Consider the following 22,496-nt stretch of genomic DNA (forward strand, 5'->3'; position numbering starts at 1 on the left):
ATTCGTGCATTAGCCCAGAGTGGACTTGGGGCCAACGTAACTTTCAGAAATTATAGCCCGAAATTTCAATGATTTTCGGGCCTAACCTGAACACCACTAGGATTCTCCATTTCATTCCTCCGATTCAGGTTGATCTAATAGTTAGTGATAATTTGCTGGATTACTTCATCTCATATGAGAAAATAATCTCCACATTTAAGCAAGTGAACAGTAATAGATCATTCAAAATGGGAGATATTCCTAACGCGAGACCCTGTTAAAGATGTGATAGTGGAGGAAAGTTTGGGTATTTCCAATCTTAAATAGAGCGAAGAGTTTTTCCAGTCCTAAAAGCCACCGCCAAATCAGTTTACTAAATCACAAAGGTTGAGGATGCTGGGAATCCTGAGTCGCACAAAGTTAGCGAAGGACCGGACCACTTGGGAAGCAACTTACTTCCTATTTCGTAGTCCACGGACTCGGCTTTTTGAGTTAAACCAAAGTTTTTAAATAAGAACAAAAAAGCTAACTGACGGTTTCGTCCAGGGCAGAGGTCGTTACTTTCGGTCACGCTGCTCCCAGAGCAGAGGTGAAACAGCGTCTGATGAATTGCCTCTGCCCTGGCCGAAACCGTCAGCTAGCTTTTTCGTTCTTTTCAGAAAAGTGTTTCACGTTTTAATATTGAAGCCTTAAAAAGACATATCAGGAGGAAGCAGTTCAATGCATAATTTGGATCTCTTGAGTGCTGCATTTCCTATCAGAATTATTAAGACCATTTTCTACCCTTATCTGATAAAATCTGTACTCACCTAGGAATGTCCAATCTAATTTAATTTGAGTGCTAGCCAGATGGGGGGATGGGACTTAACCCGACAACTAACTCTAACTATGATTATTAACACATGTGACTAATGAGATAGCGTATACTGCTGCTGTAGCGAAACTCGACGCAGTTCTCATAGGACTAATTCAGAATCATATTGAGCGAACAACTTCAAACGATGAGACCCCTTGGGTTTCTCAGCAGTTCTATCCAAATGACGCGCATTTTCAGAAAAATCTCAAGACAAACTTCCCCAAGTGTTCGTGTATCTAAATAGGAATAATGTAGCTTTTGATGTTTCTGATGATCAGGACGAATACTCCTTGAACCTTACCGAGAGAACTCCTGAGTTGAGCTGGTAATATTTCAGAGAGAGGGAAACCAAAATCAGAAGCCCATTAGTGGTGGTCACAGTGGCCATTAAATTATTTTTACTTTTAATTTAAGATTGTTTTTACCCTTGTTAACTGTAATTTTCATATTTGAATAAAATGATTTTTGAAAACCAAAACCACAGCAACCAGTTATTATATTATTATTTTTAATTCAAGCGTGAAATCCATTTTAACTCCTTGATGAAATAAGAGCAGTTTTGTACAAGTAGTTTGGAAGTGTTAAGCCAAAATTTTCTTGTTCGGGGTCTCACTCACACCAAGGATATTTTCAAAAATCTAAGCTTCTATTAGAGTTTTTTTCGGAAATGCAATTTTTGCACTTAACCCACTATTCACGAGTAACCCAGTTATAGCTGGTTACTTTCTCAATATTTGAGGAGATAGGATCCATACTGACGTTATTACTTAACGAAAAACTAAAGCTTCATCATCAAATTCAGTCAGTCTGACGTCAGTTTTCAACTTACAATGATTTAATCAGACACGGCCATTTTCAAACTCTAAATTATGTTTGCTACGAAAAAAAGAAGAAATCAACTTGCGATCAAAGAACCATAGGAACAAAGAAACCAAAATATAAAACTGTACCAGCATAAAAAACATGGATGACCTACACCTGTGTATCCACCCCTCTAGACAAACACCAAGTACAAGCACAAAATAAATAAAATCGGCGTGAAACAAATCGTTAATAGCATTACATTGAAGGTTTTATCTAATTTGAGAAACCATTTGTGGCGCTTTTACTGCTAATTTTAATAGACCAGTCTTCAAGTAGTACTTGCCAAGCATTGAAACTTCACGCAACAAATATGGTGCAATTTCCATCAAACACAAACATGTACATATATTTATTCAGACTTCTTTTCATAGTCTTCAATGTAGCATCGATCAAGCCATTGCTGTGAGGAAAATTTAATTTTCCACTAATTTTCGGAACAAATAGGGGAATATTCAGCACGCTCTTCGAGGAAATCCAGTGCAGAAAAAATAAACCATGAATTTCAGATAAAAGTAGCATTGAATTTGATGTGAACATGTGTTTTTGAATTAATAACAAACGATATGCACTTGAATTCGATTTATTAAATTTAATTGGTTTAGAAATTATTAGCCCGTTAGTATAACAATAGTAAGGACACAGAGATAAAAAGTTAACTCAGCAAAATGATCTATAATTATTACGATAGGCTTCTTACACCTGAACACCGAACCTATACTTAAAGTTATAATCTGAAAGTTGTTTCGGAAGAGATATACCAAAATTATCTTCTTCCTTATTTAACAGAGGTCAGAAATAGATAATATGTAATATATGAAATTAGGGGATGGCTCAAATGAGCGTAATTACTTTTTATTTAGTTCGCTTTTACTCATTTCATTAAAATGTTCCAATAATTGGGTACTTCGATGTTTACACATTATTTCTTAAAAAAAAAATTGAACCAAATACAAACGATATTTTGTGCCAACTTTTCTTGTTTCTAGACTATTTAACAATCACTAATATCTGCAAAATCCACCCAGAATCCCCTCTGACAATCAGGTGAGAGTTAACACTGAAGCCATCCACAACACAGCCCTCCCCGACACCTATAAGAGGGAAATGGATGCCGCAATAACCGCAGTCAACAGAAGTCCTGGAGATGAAGCATCAATAAATGATCCTCACAAGCACCTGAAGAACGTTATCATAAATACGGCCACAAACATACTTGGCCCCAGCCGCAAAAGGAGTCGAAACGGCTGGTTTGACGATGAATGTAAACTAGCTACGGAACGGAAGAATGCCGCATACCGAGTAATGTTGTATTCTCAAAGAACGCGGGCACGCGCAGAGACTTATCACGAACTCCGTCGAGCGGAGAAGCGAGACGGAAAAAGGAAGCCTGGGAGAACCAACAAGTCTGTGAACTAAAAAAGTACAGGGAGTAACCGCACCAGCCGCGGAAGTTTTACCAACAAGTCAGCAGGATGGAAGCTTATACACCTCGATGCTCATCCTGCCGAGACAAAGAGGGAAGTCTGATTTCCGACAGAATGGAGCGATGGGTTGAGTACTTTGATGAACTACTGAACAGCCAGAACATTGGCGAGTTGGAGGTCCCGCCAACTGAAGACGACGGAGAAATACTGCCACCACCAAGTTTAGGAGAAACAGTCCGTGCAATTCATCGGCTAAAAAATCACAAGTCGCCAGGAGCCGATGGAATTACAGCCGAATTGGTTAAATATAGAGGCGACTAGTTACACCAAGTGGTTCATCAACTTGTGCTGAAGGTATGGGACAGCGAATCAATGCCTGACGATTGGCAACGAGGCATTATCTGTCTCATACATAAAAAGGAAGATATCACACAGTGCAACAATTATAGAGGTATCATGTTGGGGAGTATCATCAATAAGATATTCTCCGCTACCTTGCTAGGCCGGATAGCCCCATACGCCCAGAACATCATTGGCCCATACCAAAGAGGCTTCACTCCAGACAAATCAGCAACAGATCAGATTTTCTCTGTGCGGCAAGCGATGGAAAAACTGTTAGAATATGGACAACAGTTGCACCATCTATTCATCGACTTTAAAGCTGCCTATGTAGCATAGCCAGGGTAAAACTATACACGGCCACGAGAGAATTCGTTATCCCGACGAAACTTATAAGACTGACTAGGCTGACCCTGACCAATGTGCGAGGCCAGATAAAAACAGCAGGATCACTCTCAAGACCATTGGACATCAACAACGGTCTCCGACAAGGGGATGGACTATCATACGTCCTCTTTAACCTGGCCTTCGAGAAAGTGATCCGTGATGCTGAGGTAAATGCAAGAAGTACGATCCTCTTTAAGTCCACTCAACTACTGGCCTAAGTTGACGATATCGACATTATGGGAAGAACCAGCCGAGACATACAAACTGCCTTCATCCAGATCGAGCAGACGGCGCGAGATCTTGGGCTGCACATCAATGAAGGCAAGACAAAATATACGGTGGCACCGTCAGCACCGAAAACCAACCAATCAACATCATCGAAGCGCACTGGTCAAACAGGAAGAATAAAGATAGGAGAATACAACTTTGAGACCGTTGATAATTCCTCGTATCTAGGGTCGAAAATCACAACCGATAACAGCTGTGACGATGAAATCCACGCACGGTTGTTGTCAGGCAACAGAGCCTATTTCAGCTTACAAAAACTGTTCCGCTCGAAACGTCTCACCATAGGGTCAAAGCTCTTACTGTACAAGAAGACTTCGGTTTTTAGCAAGAAGAATTGCGAACTCTTGGCCGCGTTCGAGGGAAGAATCCTCCGATGAATTTTTGGCCGCCTACATAACGACGAAATCTATGAGCGATACCATGACCGTCCGGTTGTGGATAAAATCCGGCTCAATAGGTTACGGTGGGCGGGTCACTGAATCCGTATGGATGAGGATGATCCCACCCGGAAAGTCTATAAGGACAATATCTATGGTGGAAAAAGAAGACGAGGCAGACCCTGCCTAAGATGGAGCGATGGCGTAGGTCAGGACGCCAGACAGCTTTTAGGGATATCGAATTGGTGGACCTCGGCACAAAACCGGAATGTCTGGAGTTCCTTATTAAGGCAGGCTTAGACCGGATACCGGTTGTTACGCCGTTGATGATGATCATGAAAAATAGAACCAAATACGTCAGCAATATTGAAGAACTTTTTGACAAAAATTTGGTTTTCTGTGCCAACTTTGCTTGCTTGCTTGTTTCTAGACTATTTAATAATCACTAATATCTGCAAAAGATTGTAAGTTGTAATCACAATGTTCACAAGTCCTTTGCAAATGCGCTCGCCAGGTTCTTAACATTTCCAAGGGCGAAGGCTAATCTTCAAAATGTCTAGAAGAAGATACGGGCTTCTATGTCCAAAACCCAAATGCTACCTTGGAGTGGATGCATTTGCCCCACGACATCAGGGGTAAAAGGTAGTTTGAAGCACAATATCACCGCCTGCAAATGTATCTATTTGCAAGGCAGGTTACAGGCTCACTACATTCGATGTTACAATTATCTATACGGGATAGTATTCTGCTCGCACCACTTAACCAAGCAGGTCCTTTATGTCACTTGATGAGCAATTAATGTGTGTTTGCGGCGTTTACGAGTTTAAAACGCAACAACGTCTCCGTCGCTAATAGTGATTTTATCGATATTTCAAGAACAATTTGCCTCCTTCTTCAGTGTCAGGTGTGTATTAATAAGGGTTTACTTAAGCTCCAACTCTTGAGAAGAAAATCGACCTTGTCCGAATAACTGTCCCTGTCGTTCAACTTATTGCGACTGGTTTTTCCGGAAAACTATCCTGCCACTCAGCCATCCGATGTATATATAGCAGCAGGAATGTTTAGGTTTTTATGCCTCCCTTTCTCGACGGAAGCTAAGTATTTCTGCATTTTATAATAACATTTATTATATACCTTTTGGTTTAAGAAATTAGTGATTCATTTTGTGGCTCGAAACGCCATAAAACTGCCAGCGAAGACGAAATGTAGCTCATCGATAATGCCCCAGAGAATGGCATAGTACAGGAGTTATCCAAGCCTTGAAATTGCGAGGACTCCGATCTTCCGTGCGATAATAAGAGACTGGGAGCAGAAAATAGCGAAAGTAGAAGCAAATAGCAGAACTGATGAGTTTAATCAGCGAATTAAGGGATTCAAGAAAATCCCTATATAGCACGCATGAGGTTGAGCGAGACCTTCTACGTGCGGCCAACCACCTGTTCACAACAGTCTTCATTTGAGCTAAAAGCTCCAACACAAACAACATGTAACTCACGAGTGAAGTAATCATGGAACGAAACGACGGTATGTGTCCTGACAAAGCAACCTACTTATCCGCCGAACAAAAAAGAAAAGGTTAGTACTAAAATTGTGAGTACCCCTGCATAAGGCGAATCTATCCCTTCTGATTGTACCCAACCGCAATTAAAAAAATTGAAAATCGTAATCGTCGGATGTAAACTAAATGTTCCGTCATTTTTTTGAGAATTCTTAAAGAGAAAGACTTTAAAGCCCGTCAACCCTAAGGGCTCAGAGTCTTATTTTTAGAGGTCTCTATAAAACTATTGCCCAGCACTGTTCGATTGTACTCAGGCACGTTAAGCATGCAAAAAGCCATCTAAGAGCAAAGAGAGCAGTCAAGCGAGACATCCCACCGGGTATCCCGCATATAAAGACATAATTGCCACAGGAGGAAATTTCTTTTTAAAAAAAAGTGTAGCGACGAAGTTTGGCCATACTGGATGTTTCTTGAGTCCAAACCGCTAAAAGACCTCTTCCTAAAATTGTGGCCCTTCTTCTTCTAACGATTTCCGAAACTTGATTGAAGCTCTTCCTTCAGCTCACAATAATGAGCAGCGACAATTCGCTGCTTTCAAACACTGGCACCCAATACCGCATTTCACAAACTCATTTGAAGAGCTGACTTAATGTCAACTTCACCAGATATAACACTATTCGCAATGACTGCAACACGGTAAGTTCTCGTCGAAAACCTGCTCCCTTCTTCCGCTATAATGGCGATAATTAAAAGCACAGGTAATAGACAGATTTTGATAGCTTCCGTCAATCAAATGTAAATTCTAAACTGGGCCATGACTTGAAACTCTTGGCAAATCTGCAGCTAAAATCCAAATACCTCATCTTCGGTGGAGCGTTCAAGTCAAGGTGCACCTGCCAAGGCAATATGGCAGTTAACCAGAATGGAAAATCCCTGATTAAATCGACCCACGAACCTTATATACTAACCTACGTTGAGATGGTCTTATCAGATTCACCAAGGAGACTCGCTAGTCAATACATCGTTGGCTAGTTCCTGCTGTCATAATGATGATGAAACAAGACAAGCCTTCCAGTTGAAATCCTTCAAGATATTACCAGATGTGTCCGACCGTTTCGCAACTTAACTTAAACTGTCCTCAAAAATATAAACAATATAAACTGCGAAAGCGAGTAATGACAGCAATAAGATTTTTCGCCCACACTAACTAGGACAAATTTTAATCAGAACTGGCACCAAAGCTAATAGTTACCACCATTAACTTATAGGACTGTGAAATTGACGCAGCTATTATTTTGGCCGCGGATGTTATTAATACTAGTACACGCAAGAATACTAAGCTTGTCAAGAATGAAGATTTGCAATATAACTCACCTGTCCATGATATAATGTTACATTTGAAGTTCATACAGGTCTGCCGCAGAAATGGCGGTAGCGAAATTCCAAAACAAAGAATTCACCCACAAACTATCAGACGTTAAACCTGGGCCAAATATATTTCAAATTATTAATAGGTTGACGGGGAAGCAAATTCCGCAAGTGTATTCTAACGAAGAACAGGAAACCCAGCTGTAGTAATGCTGGAAAAGCCGAAGTCCTTGCAATATCCTTTGACTGGCAGCTCAGCGCACCTCTTCCTCGAAAGATCCTGGCTATAACTTTGATTGTTTTATCAACAGTCAAAGATTTCATTTCGGTAAATTCCTAAAGACTCATTACCTTCTTGTCCATGAATCCTTCAACCACAGGCTCGTAAATTTTTTTGAATTTATCAGAACTCACAGCTCTCAACAAAAATCTGGATGGTGAAAAATCAGCTGGCTCTGGCGAAAACCCCATTTGAAAATTTTCCACCGCTGCAACTAAGTTTTCCCTCTGGCTATTTTCCCTCCAATCGAAAAATAGCCAAAATAATTGCCATTTGAAAAAAAGGTAGTTTTCACAAACCAGAAAACTGTAGACTATTTCTCTCCTATCAAACTTGGGGAAAATTTTTGAGAGAGCACGAAAATTTGGATTGATCAGGCACTGTAACCACAAAAATGTTATTTGTAACCACCAATTTCGATTCCATTTTAAATATGGAACACATTACCCTCTTCGACTTAAATAAGGCTTTGGACACTGTACGGACAGACGGGCTCATCTATAAATTAATAGAAAACGAGTTTCGCATCCGAATGATTGGACTCGTCATAAGTTTCTTTGAAGATAGACACTTTTTTGTCAGTAAAACTTCCTTCCTGTACAACACAATACAACATCGGTATAGACCTGACCTAATTTGCCAATGAAACGCTTGCCTTTTCTTCGAAAATCAATTCCAACAAGGCAGTTGAAGCCATCGAGAAATATTTGATAGATCTCCGACAATACTACCACAGCTGGGGTATCAAAATTAAAGAGACCAAAACCCAAGTCTGCGCCTAGTCGGATTGGCTCGCAATCAGTAATACGCGCGGTAAATTGGGTAGCATCTACCATCTTTTTCGAAAGAAAGTAGGTCCTAACACCAAACCCAAACTGATTCTCTACACATTCCTCATATGACTAATATGCGTTACGAAGAACCTACGTGAGTTACATGTTTATTGAACTGGAAGACGCCAAAATGTAGGCGAAATGTAGTCGTCTTCCACTTGAATATTCCTCCTTTGATTAACTAAGAACAGTTTTATCTGGATTTTCCCGCAGCATCTCTATATCTATAAAACTCCTTTTCAGAGATCTTCCGGGATAACAGGAGAAAAAGGAGGATTATTATTATTATTAACTATGGGCACTCTTTAGAATTTGCCAACATGACTTATTCTTTATTGCTATTGCATAACAATTGAAACGCATGCACCGAAAAGTACTATGAATTATTGTGGTTCCCATAAACTCCTATGTAGGGCGTCAACCAAACCTGCGCAACATCACTGTCGGTACCCGGCAATGTGTTTTAACTCCCTCCACATTTTTAAAACTTGCACTCCTACACTGTTCGATATCAGTGTTCTAGGATGACCCGATGTTCGCTCATCTGAGATAGTGGGCTCCATTAAATGACATAACCCACCCAAGATCTTCATTAGTTAATGATCACTGGGGACTAATTTCTACTGATCTTAACTACTTTGGAGTTATATTTCCTGAATCAAAATTGCACATTTTCAATTTGACCCCTGACGTTCTCTATGTTTCGCCCCGTTTTATCACCACCTCATTATCGTGATATTTTCGCGTTTAAATTCTAAAGCAATTTAGGTTACTCCTTCCACCGGATTTACACGTCCTATCAAAACGCACTAATCCTATCCTCCAACTAACATTAGAAGTTTTAAAAATAATAAGTTTAATATGACCATATTCTGAAAAAAATATTTTTACCATTTCAACTGGTAGAAGGACTGCTGTCTCCTAACCAGCCACATATTGTCAATCTCCTACTCATCTCACATACAGTTTCACCTATACACAGCTGATCTCTCTAATTCGTAACCATCAGCGTGACCACCGAATTTCTGTGCTGTTCAGCTAGTTGCCCATAATGGTGGCAATGGCAAAGCAGTAAAATTCAGCAAAGTTCATATTTATTATGGTGAGCTGATGACTGATTGGTTTAGGAGATTATCAACTGGAAAAAATTTCTCTAATTTTAAATATTAATAGTCCAAATATTAATTTCTTCATGATTGATTAATATTCAAAAATTTTCGGTTAAGGGATTCCAAAAACATGCTATGCAATAAGAAGTGATTTCCAGGAGGAAAAATGAAAAACCTCTGTTAGCGACCAGGCTGCCTACGAATAATTTATCATCTCAAATGCGCAAGATTTCTACAGAAAAATAAAAATCTTTGAAGATTTGAAGGGATCTTACTTCAAGAAACTAAATTTTGTCTGAACTCAAATATGTATTCACACATGGAATTCAAGGCCGAAAACATTATTTTCTTTACACCCTAGAAGGATATTTATTTATAATCCGTTGGATAGAAGCTGATTTGAAGCGATCATCCTGCTTATCATTATCCTGCAAGGACAAAGACAGGAAAATAGCTATAAATTATATTTATATTTGTTCCAGAACGCCAGTCCTCGAATAACCAAGTCGGAATACCGGAAGCCCGCGCTTCGGGTATAAAGGTTTTGTGTTCATCTTATGTAAGAAATTTCAGCGCACATTTTTCTATCCGTATATAGCTACAAATCCGACATACTCCTTCATATTTTTCCAAACTACGAGACATACGTCCATATTACAGCCGTAGATATTACGCTCACCCTAAACAAACAAACTGCCTATTTTCGAATACTGTACACATATATGCACGTATATAATAGGATCGTACCCATATTTCCGATTTACTTCTTATATCTATCTGAATTAGGCTCTACCCGCAAAGTTCATTAGCACGCATATACTATATACCTACATACACACATGTCTGGTTGGAGTAATTGATATTCATATACAAATGACTAAAAACTAAAACAAAATAATTCTTTCCGCCCCCATCCATAAGAACTCATTTCGTTGTGGTATTGACGAATTGACATGTGATGATGACGCCATGCAGGTTGTAGAGCGCACGAAATTCACAAAAAATTGTGAAGTTTCACCCCCTATAACTTTGTTAATAATAGTCGGATTTTCCTCAAACTTGACCAAATTGTGCACCATGTTCTTCATTATACCTATGCTAAATTTTGTACTTCTGCGATGAACATAAGGGGGGGGGGGGGGTGCCGGGTAAATTTCTAAAATATGGAAATATACTATCATTAACTTTATTTGTGCAGATATCGGAACCGGATATATTTTGAGGCCTAGATTTCATAGAGATGCACTACTGTGATTTTTTTCGGATTTTTCGGTTGGATAGGTTCTGAGAACGAGACCTGTTACACTTTTTGGGGGTCATATTTTGAGCCCTCACTCCCCTATGTTACACCCAATATCAAATATTGAACCAGTTTCGAAAAGTACTAATTGAGACCTTTCATTTGATACCCAACATGGCTACATTCTGTGAAAAAAAAATTTGCACCCTCCTTTCACCTGTATGGGGAGCCCCCCCCTTAAACTTAACACAAAATGGCGCCAGTTGCTGCATGTAAAGGGAACGGCAGATCACATACTCTTACCAATTTTCGTGACAATCGGTCCAGCCGTTTCCGAATAAATCGGGTGTGACAGACAGACAGACAGACGGACAGACAGACATCGAATCGATTCTAATAAGGTTTTGTTTCACACAAAACCTTAAAAACATCACAACGTTGATTACGTAAAAAGTAGAATCAGTGGGACAGTTACTAGTCTAGTAACGGCTACATAAGTCGTGACGTAGCGATTAGTATTGAAAGCGCCTGCCAAGTCATTGATAGTTCCGATCTGATGATGAAAATTGAGAATGTTTCTGGGCACTTTCGGATAGCTTATATGAAGGTGGAAGCGACATCCTCGCTGATAGAATCCCGATCATTAGGAGAAGCCATTTAATTTGCCATAGAAAAGCCAACTACTAACAGAGATGACCGTTATTTTAGGATTGAACGTCTATCATTGATGTTCCTTGACATTAAAGATGAAAATCTTTATCTTTATTTTTTTATGTAGTAACTAGACAAAATTTACGACTTCATGACAAGGCAATTTTTGAAATTTGGAACTGGAAAAAACGCTGGATTCTTAGTTTAAATTTAATTTCTGATAAGACTAGAATTTACCTTTCCTATTCACAATACCAACATTTGGTTAACCAATGAATTAATGTAAGACTGAATAGAATAAAACAACAGCTACCGACTCACTGACTATCTTAAGCTATTTCCGTTTGAAACATTGATCCAAAAAACGAATGTTATTGGACTTAAACGAAGTCTTATGTATGCATTCGCAAAACACGTGCCGCTACCACCACTTTATAACCTATAATTAATCTAAACAGTATTTTGCCATTAAATCTATCAAACTAAAATAACGGAATCACTAACAACATAAATGACTATAGCTCATTGATTGAAATTCCCCTGAAGGGTTTTCACGAAAAACTTTATATATAGATACGTTCTAATGCAATGAAATTAATTTCAATTCATCATTTCCAAGATACGAAGAATTACATAACTCTCAAAGTGTTGCATCTTCATTTTATTCAGCAACGGATTTTCCCCTTTAAAAGATTTCAATCAGACTATAATTTAATTTGTTGCACGATTAGTGAATTAGGAATTCCGCCATTGGTATTTTAATTGTGTTACTAAAAGATAATGATCGAAATGGCGTAAATTCACGTGAGAATAGATAAAAAGATATTTGAGTTTTTCACCATTTTTAGGTATTGTTTTAAGTTACATTTAATTGTTTGAAGGAAAAATAGAAACGCTATTGGTGAATAACGTCGATAATATTTCACAATTATATTCCAATTATATAAGTTTTATTTTGAATTAGGTATAGAGTGGATGAAGATGAACAGTGATTATCACTTTTTGACCAATTTCAACTTTACATTAAGATATTCTATTGTTATTTTTTAACAGGTAGTTATTAGATAACGACTTATATATCTGTTCCTAGCAGGCTCTGATGTGGGAGTCCAGTTATTACAAATTACGGATGACACAATCATACCACGCTATTAAATTAACGGTTTCGAATCTGAAGAAACCGGATGAGATTTTCTACTTGTCTTTAGTGAGCCTTTCATTTCAGAAAATGAGCTCTGAGATACAGTAAATAGAAAACGCGGATGACAAGAATAATTGTGGCATGCAAACAAATAGGGAAAGGGTACGAAGGCCTCAGAATTTTCAAAATCATTGGATCCTGTGGCATTTATCCAGCGCTACCAAAAAAGGAAGAAACTGAAGCTGATTTAACACAAATTTACAATATGTCGCTAAATACCTCGACTATCGGTTCATTGCTAACCTTACTCAATGCTTAAAGACCAACAAGCGCAAATTCTACCTGGTAAAAAATCGTGGAAAGTCAATGCAAAAGTGTTCGTATAATCTGGAAAAAATATTACATATGTATATTTCTTTACATATTCCTTTATATCTTTCGATAAAAAGTGTCTTTTGACCCAATTTTATCATTTGTTGAAAATCTATAACCCGATCCTAGGGATGTGAGCTGTATATTGTAGTACACTCAATTTTTTTCCAAAAACTTACGTTAATACAAGTTAGTCCGAGAGTTATTGATCTTATACACTGCAAATACCTTATCATATCTGAGAGGAGACTTAAATTGAGTGTAGAAGTCGGGAAGCACCACAAATATAACTCTACTTCTAGTGATCCAATTTCAAAGTGTCCATAATGAAAATATTATAAAAATGTAGGATAAATCCATTCATAGTCTAATTGCATGATATGTACAACCCTACATCTGAAACAAGTAAGAGGTTTTTATACTTTGTAAGAAAAACCCAACCAAATTCCAAGTAAGGGTTTGTATGAACATACCATAAACCTTTGTAAGAGTAAGACTCCCAAAAGGAAAAGAGCAGTTTGCTTCTTCAATAGAGATGCACGAAACATTACCTTAGTAAGTGATGTGCTATTACCGCACTTTTTACAAAATAATATCACAAACATCACACGTGTTGTTAAATCACCAGTATCTCATGTACATTACATTCGGCAGCTGATATTAGCATATATTAATTCTCACTAGAGTAATATTTGTCTTATATTTATCACATTCGAAACGTAAAATATACAGCAGTATGTGTGAATGAAGAAGAAGACGAATATATGAACATGGAACATGGAACTGCGATCCTTGCGAACGAAAATTACTTACCACCAGGCCTAACTAGAGAAAGGGGATTTCTCCCGGTCTGCAAAGTTTTCTGGAAATATTAACTTTGCTCAAAAAATATTTTTCCCCCCGAGTTTTCCCGTTTAATTTTCGCCTCGGGCCTGGATTTTCTCCTGACGACACCGCTTATCACTTAGAATTATATGCGTTTTCTATTGCTTTGTTTGACATCACAAAGAATCTCTATAGTCAAGAGTTATTACATACAAACACGAAAACATTTCTAAAACCAGCCAAGAAAACAGGCAATCATAACACTAATAGATTCGCTACCGATACTAGCGATAGTCGACATTACAGCATGACTTGGTGATTTTTAATGATTTCTTGTAATATAATATCACATCGACAAGGAGATTACAAAAAATTGTATATCGCATGAGTAATATCATCACCACTTCCCCACTAGATGGTCATGTTGTGATATTTGATGGCGTTTGGATAGCGCTCGGTAATGGTAACGTGATATTATACTTTGAGGTGATATCACTTTTGTGGTAATGGTCATTGCTCGCGACTACCCGAAATGTGCTTCAGCTCCTCCACGACTTTGTTGTTGTCGTTTTTTTTTGTTGGGGAAAAAAAGAGAAATGTTGGTCAAACTTTATGGAATTATGTGTTAACGACATCGTTTTTCGCTGGATTAGGTGCCAGCATTATTTACCAACTTCACTAGTTTTTGATTTGTTTTGCTCATGGACAGGCTGTTGAGAGTAATAGAACTGCGTTACCTTTTCATCATACTACTAGTTGCATATCACAACTTTTGGTAATTCTCCGCGCGTTTCATGGAGGAGACCCGAGTTAAAAATTTATGGTAAACAAGTGAAAGGCGTATTCTATTCGTTAAGTGCACAAGTTTTTGCTATTTCCGAAATTATTTGTGTTGACTTTATTTAAATCTTGGACCCTTTGCTGTGTGATCTAAAGTCGCTGTTATGATTCAAAAGCAAACAACCTTGTTGCTGACATAATAAATCATACCCTAGAGCCTTTCTAGGATTGATAACAATACACTCAACTTTATTATTGTACACCGCAAGGTGACCCATTAGTCGCTTCGTTATCTTCGTCTAGAAGATATTGTCCTAGTGCTCATCAAGGTGCTTCTAACTTGCACTTTGGTGCTCAGTTTCCAGCGGCGCATCACATTCCATCTCCCATATGTGCAAGTATCATAATTTAAACTTTGTTTAATGTCCTATTAACGCCCTTTGAATGTTGAAATCTGTGCAATTTTCCTCCAGTTCTTTTAGTATTACGGAAACTATAAACCAGAAATGAATTATAATCGAGCTTGTGAATAAATCCAACCCCAAAATCAAAATCGTCGATTATAGGTAGGCGAATTTTGACATCGAAGGGCTAGTGGGAATGACATCAATGGTGGAAAATAAGAGGCGACTTTCTAGTAAATAAGATGACCCAACGTTAATTACAGAAGGTCGCAACGAGAACGATGACGAGAGGATGAGAAATAACAACGATTGACAGTTTTACAGTGCTCTTAAATCGATTTCAGTAAAAAGGTAATACGTTTTTTAATTGAATCGTGAACTGAAAGATCTGGTATGCTAGAGCTAACATAGATTAAGTAAGCATCATATTTAAGTCGTGAAACAGTAGTCAAAAAGGCTCCTGCGTCATTAAACATGGATATAAATGGATAGAATGTTTCTGAGATTATTAGCTGCCTTCGAAGACACCCAGAAATACTTCACATATAAAAACAAACAACAAAAAAGTTTCAAATGATAATTTTTATTCTTCACTAAATTAACTCAAAAGGGTGTTTCTCTAATACTACAAGGGACTGTTACCGATGTCAGCACATATACAAACATGCATAAATTTCCTGCCAATGATTTTTCAAGCGGAAATTTAAAACCATTCACGCAGAAATTTTAAGCAGGGAGTCCTGTAACTTGAAGCCACCACTATTGCAGTAGCTATTCTTGTTTAAATGACCTACCCTTTCTAGAACGAAAGAAACCAAATCCCTTGGTTTTCTTTCACTCTGTATCCTTTCTTTTTTGAATGGAATGCATAATAACGCGCCTTCCATTCCGGACAGGTGTGCAACAATAGTTTCCTTCTAACATAACATAACAGACCCCTACCTGGTTCTGTTGTATTGTATTTCAAATTAAGAATGGATTGGAGTTTTCAAGGATTTGGGTGTGAAGTGAAGTGAACGATAAAATTTTTCAGGAAGTAACTAAATTATTGTTTGTAAATATTCTGAAAGTGAGAATGTCATTTTCCAAATTTGAGTATTGAGGTCATCAATGGAGACCAAAGAGGAAAATGTACATGGGGCATCATAATGGTGCCATTTCCAATAATTTTAGAAAGCTCTTAAGTAGTTTTATTTTTTAAACCCACATTCGCCACAGCCAGAAGCCATTTTATAAAATACTAATTGGGACCTGTCGGCTGCTACCCGACACCAGCTATATTCCCTTCCCATTTTTGCTTGCATAGAGATCCCCTTAAAATTCACGCAAAATCATGAATTTCACTGCTTTTATTGACGGGTGCTATACAGCAGGCAACCAAGATTTAACTGGCCGCTCTGCGAAACAGAGATCGGGTTTGATACCACAATCTCAACGCCATAGCCATAGTTATGAAGTGGCAATGGACAGATTCCCGTTGTCAGATCCAGCCCTTAAAATTCACAAAAGATGTCAATTCCATTGTTGCACAATTAGATATTTCCCCAGGTCACGTCAGAACTGTTTTCCTGATGTGCGTCGCCTGACTGTAACTGAAACTAGGTAGGCGAACAAAAAGTCCATGAGACTATCGCCTTCCAAGACCGTAATAATATTGCATGCGTTCACACGTGTCTGACCGGCTTATAAGCTCACATGTGCGGACTTACTTCTAGGAAGGTGAAGTTTTACATATATCTGCAGCTGGATTTCGCTGACATATTCTGGAAGACTGTGACGTTCAGATATATGTATTGTAAGATGATGAAATTCCCGCTGCAACTCCATAGCCCACTTTTAATACATATGTGATAATACAGTGAAATAATATTGTAGCTTATTGCCATTCTTTCACTCGCTTTGGTTATGAATACCCCCGAAAAGTTTCTCTTCAAACCCAGCTTTTCTTTTGATAGCAGATATTGCTATGACGTTAAGGTCTAGATCTGTTGGGTCAGACCGCATGGCACTACTTGTAGCCACACCTGCAAATCAGTTTACTCTGTTGGGCTTGATCCTATTATATTCCCTGTTTAGCACAGCCAAATACACGGATTCCATCCAATCCTGTCAGCCAGAAAAGAAACAATTTTTCCTCTTTCTATTGAAAATCCTGAAATTTAATTTATTGTTCAATTTCAATAAGTAAAATGTTCGTGGTTTTTTTTTGTACTTCATCATCATCAACGGCGCAACAACCGGTATCCGGTCTAGGCCTGCCTTAATAAGGAACTCCAGACATCCCAGTTCAGATCTTAGGCAGTGATGCCCTACAGCGATAGTAACATCCTAGACGAACTCTGAACTAGAGAAACTCTGAGCGTCTCCAACGGACTAAACCAGATACAAGCCGAGCTTAACGAGAAATTTTACTGAGGACTTTCCAACCAGGGTAGAGTGGAGGACCGGCGACGTGTTGCAAGGTGATGACACAACGTTTTTCACCAACGCATCGAAAAGGTCTGTGGGGTCTGCGCGGGAGTTCTCTTATATATACGGAGCGTAGCTGAGCCATACGGACTTCCAGGAATCGCCAGTGTATTTCAAGCTGAAGTACTGGCGATACTGAAAGCTTGTCGAAGTATGAGGTATGATTCAAGCCCCAAATGTCATATAACAATTCTGACTAGCAGCCAAGCAGCCAGTATGGTTTTGGGTTGGTGGGGCAGTAAATAGACACGCTGCATAGTCTGAGCAGCACGCTCAAAGTCACACTACTCTAGGTTCCCGGACTTGGGGACATAAAGGGAAATTTACAGTTTGACGGACTGGCTAGGCGAGGTGCTGCTGCTGACAGTCTCCCGTGAGCACAGTCCACTTCCTGCTGGTAACTATCTGAAACGGAATCTTATGTCACTACTTATCGTCACCTGTGTCAAGTCAACAAGCGCTTTGGGGCCAGACGCGTGCAAATGCGTATAAGAATGCGGAGTACTGGACACTGGTCTACAGAGGACCATATCGGGACCGGCATGCCCTGCATCTCACATTGCTGAAGCTGCGGATAGGAAGGGGAAACCATCAGGCATTTCCTTTATGTTTGCCTAGCTGAAGCTAGAGCCAGGCTACTTACACTAGGTAAACTATCCTTTGAGGACCTCAAGGACATTTCTAGTTGCATGGTAATAGAGCTGCTATCATTTGTGAATGCATTGGACTGACTTGGAACATCTGAACCGATTGGAGTCTGCTCCCTCTGTTAAGAACACAACAATCATGGTCTCAAGAGCTAATTGGGTTCCCCAGTGTGATTGCTGATACCTACTACCTGCACACACGATGCACTAATGAGGTGCTTTCATGTCTAGAGTTAGAAGCCAAAAACTTCAAGTTAAGGGAAAACCAAGTGCGGGACTAAAACGAGAAAAAGGTACCAACCAGACCATTTGACTTTGGAAAAATAAAACATAAAGAATATATTTATGTGGGAATATATACTGATGGCAATGAGAGCGGAAAGAGGCCAAAGCTAACTATCGGCTGTACCATCTGGTCAGAAGGGTTGCACAATAAAAAAACATTTTATATGGAACGGCGCCTGGATTTGTGTAAATATCCACAACTTTCGGAAATTTGCTGGACGATTTCAACAAGAAACACAGGAAGGATTTTGGAACCGATAAAAGAAGGAAGAAAGTGAAAACTTGGTCTAATAATGAATTTCAAACTATGTCTACTATCCAAATAAATCGATATAGAAACCTGCAGTGGGCAAGACATATCGAAAAGATGAAGCTGAATAAGATGTCCAAATGAGTAAGAATAAAGCACAAGGAAAATATCTACTCGGATTTGTGATCTCTATTTATGTACTTAGCAAATTTCAGCCCCAGCAGAAAATTACTCCTAATTGAATGCTTCTCTTAGAAAATTTTTTTTAGAAAAACTTGATGATCTATAAAACGTAGAGAATTACAAAGGGAACCACTGCTATATCCAAAGCTAATAAAATATTATTCTTAACTTTTAACATAGCAAGGATGAAGTCGTTTATAGCATTTATGGGCCTATGGGTGGAAGATCTGAATCTGAACTTAAATCTTTGTTTCAAAATAATGCCAAAGGATGACTGCCTTTGACCGTCGAAGAGTCCTCCTTTACACTGGACATATTAAACGGATAAATGACTACAAATTGCATTAACAGGTGGCGAGAAGCAAAATTGGCAATATAGTGGCAGTAGTAAATTGGCAGTATAGTAGTTGGAAAATTGATAAAATGATAGGAGGACTCTCTTTAGGGCGACGGTGCGCTATCATCGAGAGTAGAGCATTACGAATCGAACTACGGTAATTGATGCAACATTTTCTAGTGCCGACTATCTAAATAGTGCTAACGGGGTTTGAAGTCCATTTATTGCAAGTCGAAGTACAGATTTGACTGGAATTTTTCGTAGATTCCATAAAGTAACTCTGAATAATAACTAAGACAATAATAGTCAAACATTTTGGAGGGAATATAACTACTGGCAGTTTCTCAGCCTAAATTTTCAGTTACTCATGCACCTTGCACTTTATTATAGAATGGTATTTCTAGAAGAGCACTCTATTTTGCACCCCTGAAACCCATAAGTTTTCGGAGGAAATTATAACAATATATCTTCAATCAGTCATTATATATTATATAGATAATAAAAAGATCAACCACCATTTTTAGCAGAAAAGTGTAGCATCTATATAATTTTTGTTATCTGAGATATTATTCTGAATAATTAGTTATTCCTCTAACTAAACGCAAATAACCATAAACCAAAAGAATTCAAATTACTTCCATGTAACCTCCATAAAACAACAGTAAAAAGTTTTTACCCTGCGCAATTGCTTGCTAACTCACTTGCTCTTATTGCAGACCACTCTGTTGTAAAACTAGCAAGCTTAGAAGGCAACAGAAATTATCACCATGATATTACACTATCATTTATCATCTCACGTGCATGAGCACACTATAAAGCTTATAATAATATTTCCATATAGTCTAGCATTCCCACACGACTTCGGGGTCGGCAAGATATTCTCGGAAGAAATCTAAAGAACAAAGTGGGACTGCTGATTGCGCAAATCTTCCAAGTTCAGATTTTGAGTAAAAATGAAATTCAAACCTGGAAAATGACAAAAAAAGTGAAAAAAAGAAAATTAAAAGTATCAGCAGGGAATATTAAAGAATGGAATGCGCAAACGCTGCCTAATGGAGTAAGTTGATGAGGTTTTTCCACTTTTTTCAAGTCATGCATTCATTTATCTTTTTATCTCATTTCCTATCGAAATCATCTGTTTACTGAAAACAATACCTATAGGTTACATTAGAAAAATGGGAAAATGTTTCCCAATCAAATGAAAGTTTTCATAAAAAAAATCTAAAAAATTAAACCTTAAAAAATTTGCAAAATCTCTCACACTCAATCAAATCGAATCAAATTCAAATTAAAAGTTCAAAAACAAAAATTCGAAACTTACTGGATGAACTATTCAGCATGAAACTGGTTTAATTAAATAGCCCTCGTAAGTCCGAGCAAGAGTACGCCGTGTTGTATGATTAATTCAATTTATCCTGATTTTTCCAACATGCGGGACTGACTGGATTGACAAGCTTTTTTATCCGGTCGCCAGATATTCATGTGAGTGTGTTGATTTTACTGCAGATGTATGTCACTTTCACAAAATTTTAAATAATCTTCACGATAATTTATTGACCAAGCTTAGAGAGGCCGAAAGCAATGAACGGATATTAAAAAAGATTTACTGAATAGATACTACAGATGACAGTAAAAAATATATATAAGTATATGCAGATCCACTATGTAGGCACGAATATATTTTGCAGAGAATGATCAACCAATTTATTTTTATTTCACTATTTACTGTATTTTAAAAATATTAATTATTTTAGATTAAATATTTCAGGTTATTTGTTGTCGAAAATGAAATTAAATGAATTAAAAAGTCATATCGGTTTCTGATGAATCAACACAATTACAGAGTAGCCTGGCTCAGCTGGTAATGGTTAAATATTTACTTTTCTACAATTCCAACTTGACTATCAGCATCTTCTTCAAACAAGAAGAAACGAAAAAAACTTGATTAGTAACTTTTATTTAATTAATTCTTTTTTATTTTTGTATTTTCTACTTCTTCTTGTCTACTCACTTCTTCTTGCGTTGGAATGTCTTAATTTTTTCCACTTAATCACTCAACAAACAAGCAAGAAAGTATAATGGCCTTTCTGAGGTTACTGCAAAAAGCACTTAACTCACAACACACTATTTAGATACATTACATTAGATAGAATCATCTGTTGTAATTAGCACCTGTAATTAGCTCGTTTTAATTCTTTTTCGCAATAGCTCTATGTTTATTTCTTGCATACACACACTGATTAGCGGTGATTTTTTCAGCAGGTAAGTGTAAGATATTCACACTTTTTAGGTTCTGGACTTGGACTGTAAATATTTTGAAACTTTGTAGTTTTCCATTTTTTTCTGGTTTCCCAAAAACCGAGCGCACGCAAACGAACGTTAGGTTATTCTATCCAAAATCCGCCACCAAAACCAAGACTGCTTTTCCGAACCGTCTCCACAGGCTTCTTTTATCTTCAACTAATTTCCTTGAGATTTTTAATTTGGAAAACTTTTTCGACCGAATTTCACCCAACCTCGTATGTGGGAATATTTTCTTTTATTTCCTGAACAACGATGTATAACAATAGAAGTAAATGTCCCGGAGCAACAGCGATTTGAAAACGATTCCGCGATCTTCAGTAGAAGAAAACGCCAGACTCACTCACGACCCGTAACAGACTAAGACCAAAGACTGACCGCGGAGGAGTAAGAAATTCAAATGAGAATGTTGTTTGGCTGGTCGTCTAAGACACACGAGACCGACCACTTCTACGAGGTTTACGTTAAAAAATCTACTGACTCACTCTATACGGTTAATATTGTGCACTGGTAGTAGTACTTGTTCATTCGTGAGAGTATCTTTTATCTTTTACCTTTACCTGTAAGATATTGTGACGACGGCACGACAGTGCTTAGTGGCAACGACGGTAGTTATGTGTATATTCCAGCAAGTGATATTTTGCCATGAGACCATGCTATTCGAACTTACTGGGGCCAGTTTGTGTAGCAGCTAGATAAAAACCAGTTGGAAATTTTGTGATACACGTATGGACTTATTTCAAAAAAGGTAGAAGAATTCGGAGCCAGTTGAAGAGCATTCGATCATGGGGCAAACCCTTAAAATTCTGACTACATGCATTTGCCAGTAAATACAATTTAAACCACTATAATTAACTATGATGATAAAAGGTCTGAAAATACTTACAGTAGTTCACTATAGTTCGTAACAGAACATTCCAACAGTTTACTCCCAGGCCCACGAAAGTCCAAACCGAAATTTGACCATCCGGCGCCCAACGTGGGGTCTATGTTGGTAGCCATTTCAGAA

The 22,496-nt window shown here is 38.1% G+C and overlaps 1 protein-coding gene across 2 annotated transcripts in view; it reads right to left on the reverse strand.

The window, feature by feature from the left end:
• The window catches only part of LOC119650776 (probable serine/threonine-protein kinase DDB_G0282963), a 220,328-nt gene extending 198,391 nt beyond the window's left edge, over window positions 1-21,937 (reverse strand). For both annotated transcript variants that reach the window (XM_038053884.1, XM_038053883.1), the window contains exon 1: window positions 20,508-21,937. The gene's annotated coding sequence lies outside the window, so the exon portion shown is untranslated. The remainder of the gene's footprint in view (window positions 1-20,507) is intronic.
• Between the last annotated feature and the right edge of the window lie 559 nt (window positions 21,938-22,496).

This window comes from Hermetia illucens, chromosome 3, assembly GCF_905115235.1.
Source record: "Hermetia illucens chromosome 3, iHerIll2.2.curated.20191125, whole genome shotgun sequence".
Lineage (NCBI taxonomy): Eukaryota > Metazoa > Arthropoda > Insecta > Diptera > Stratiomyidae > Hermetia > Hermetia illucens.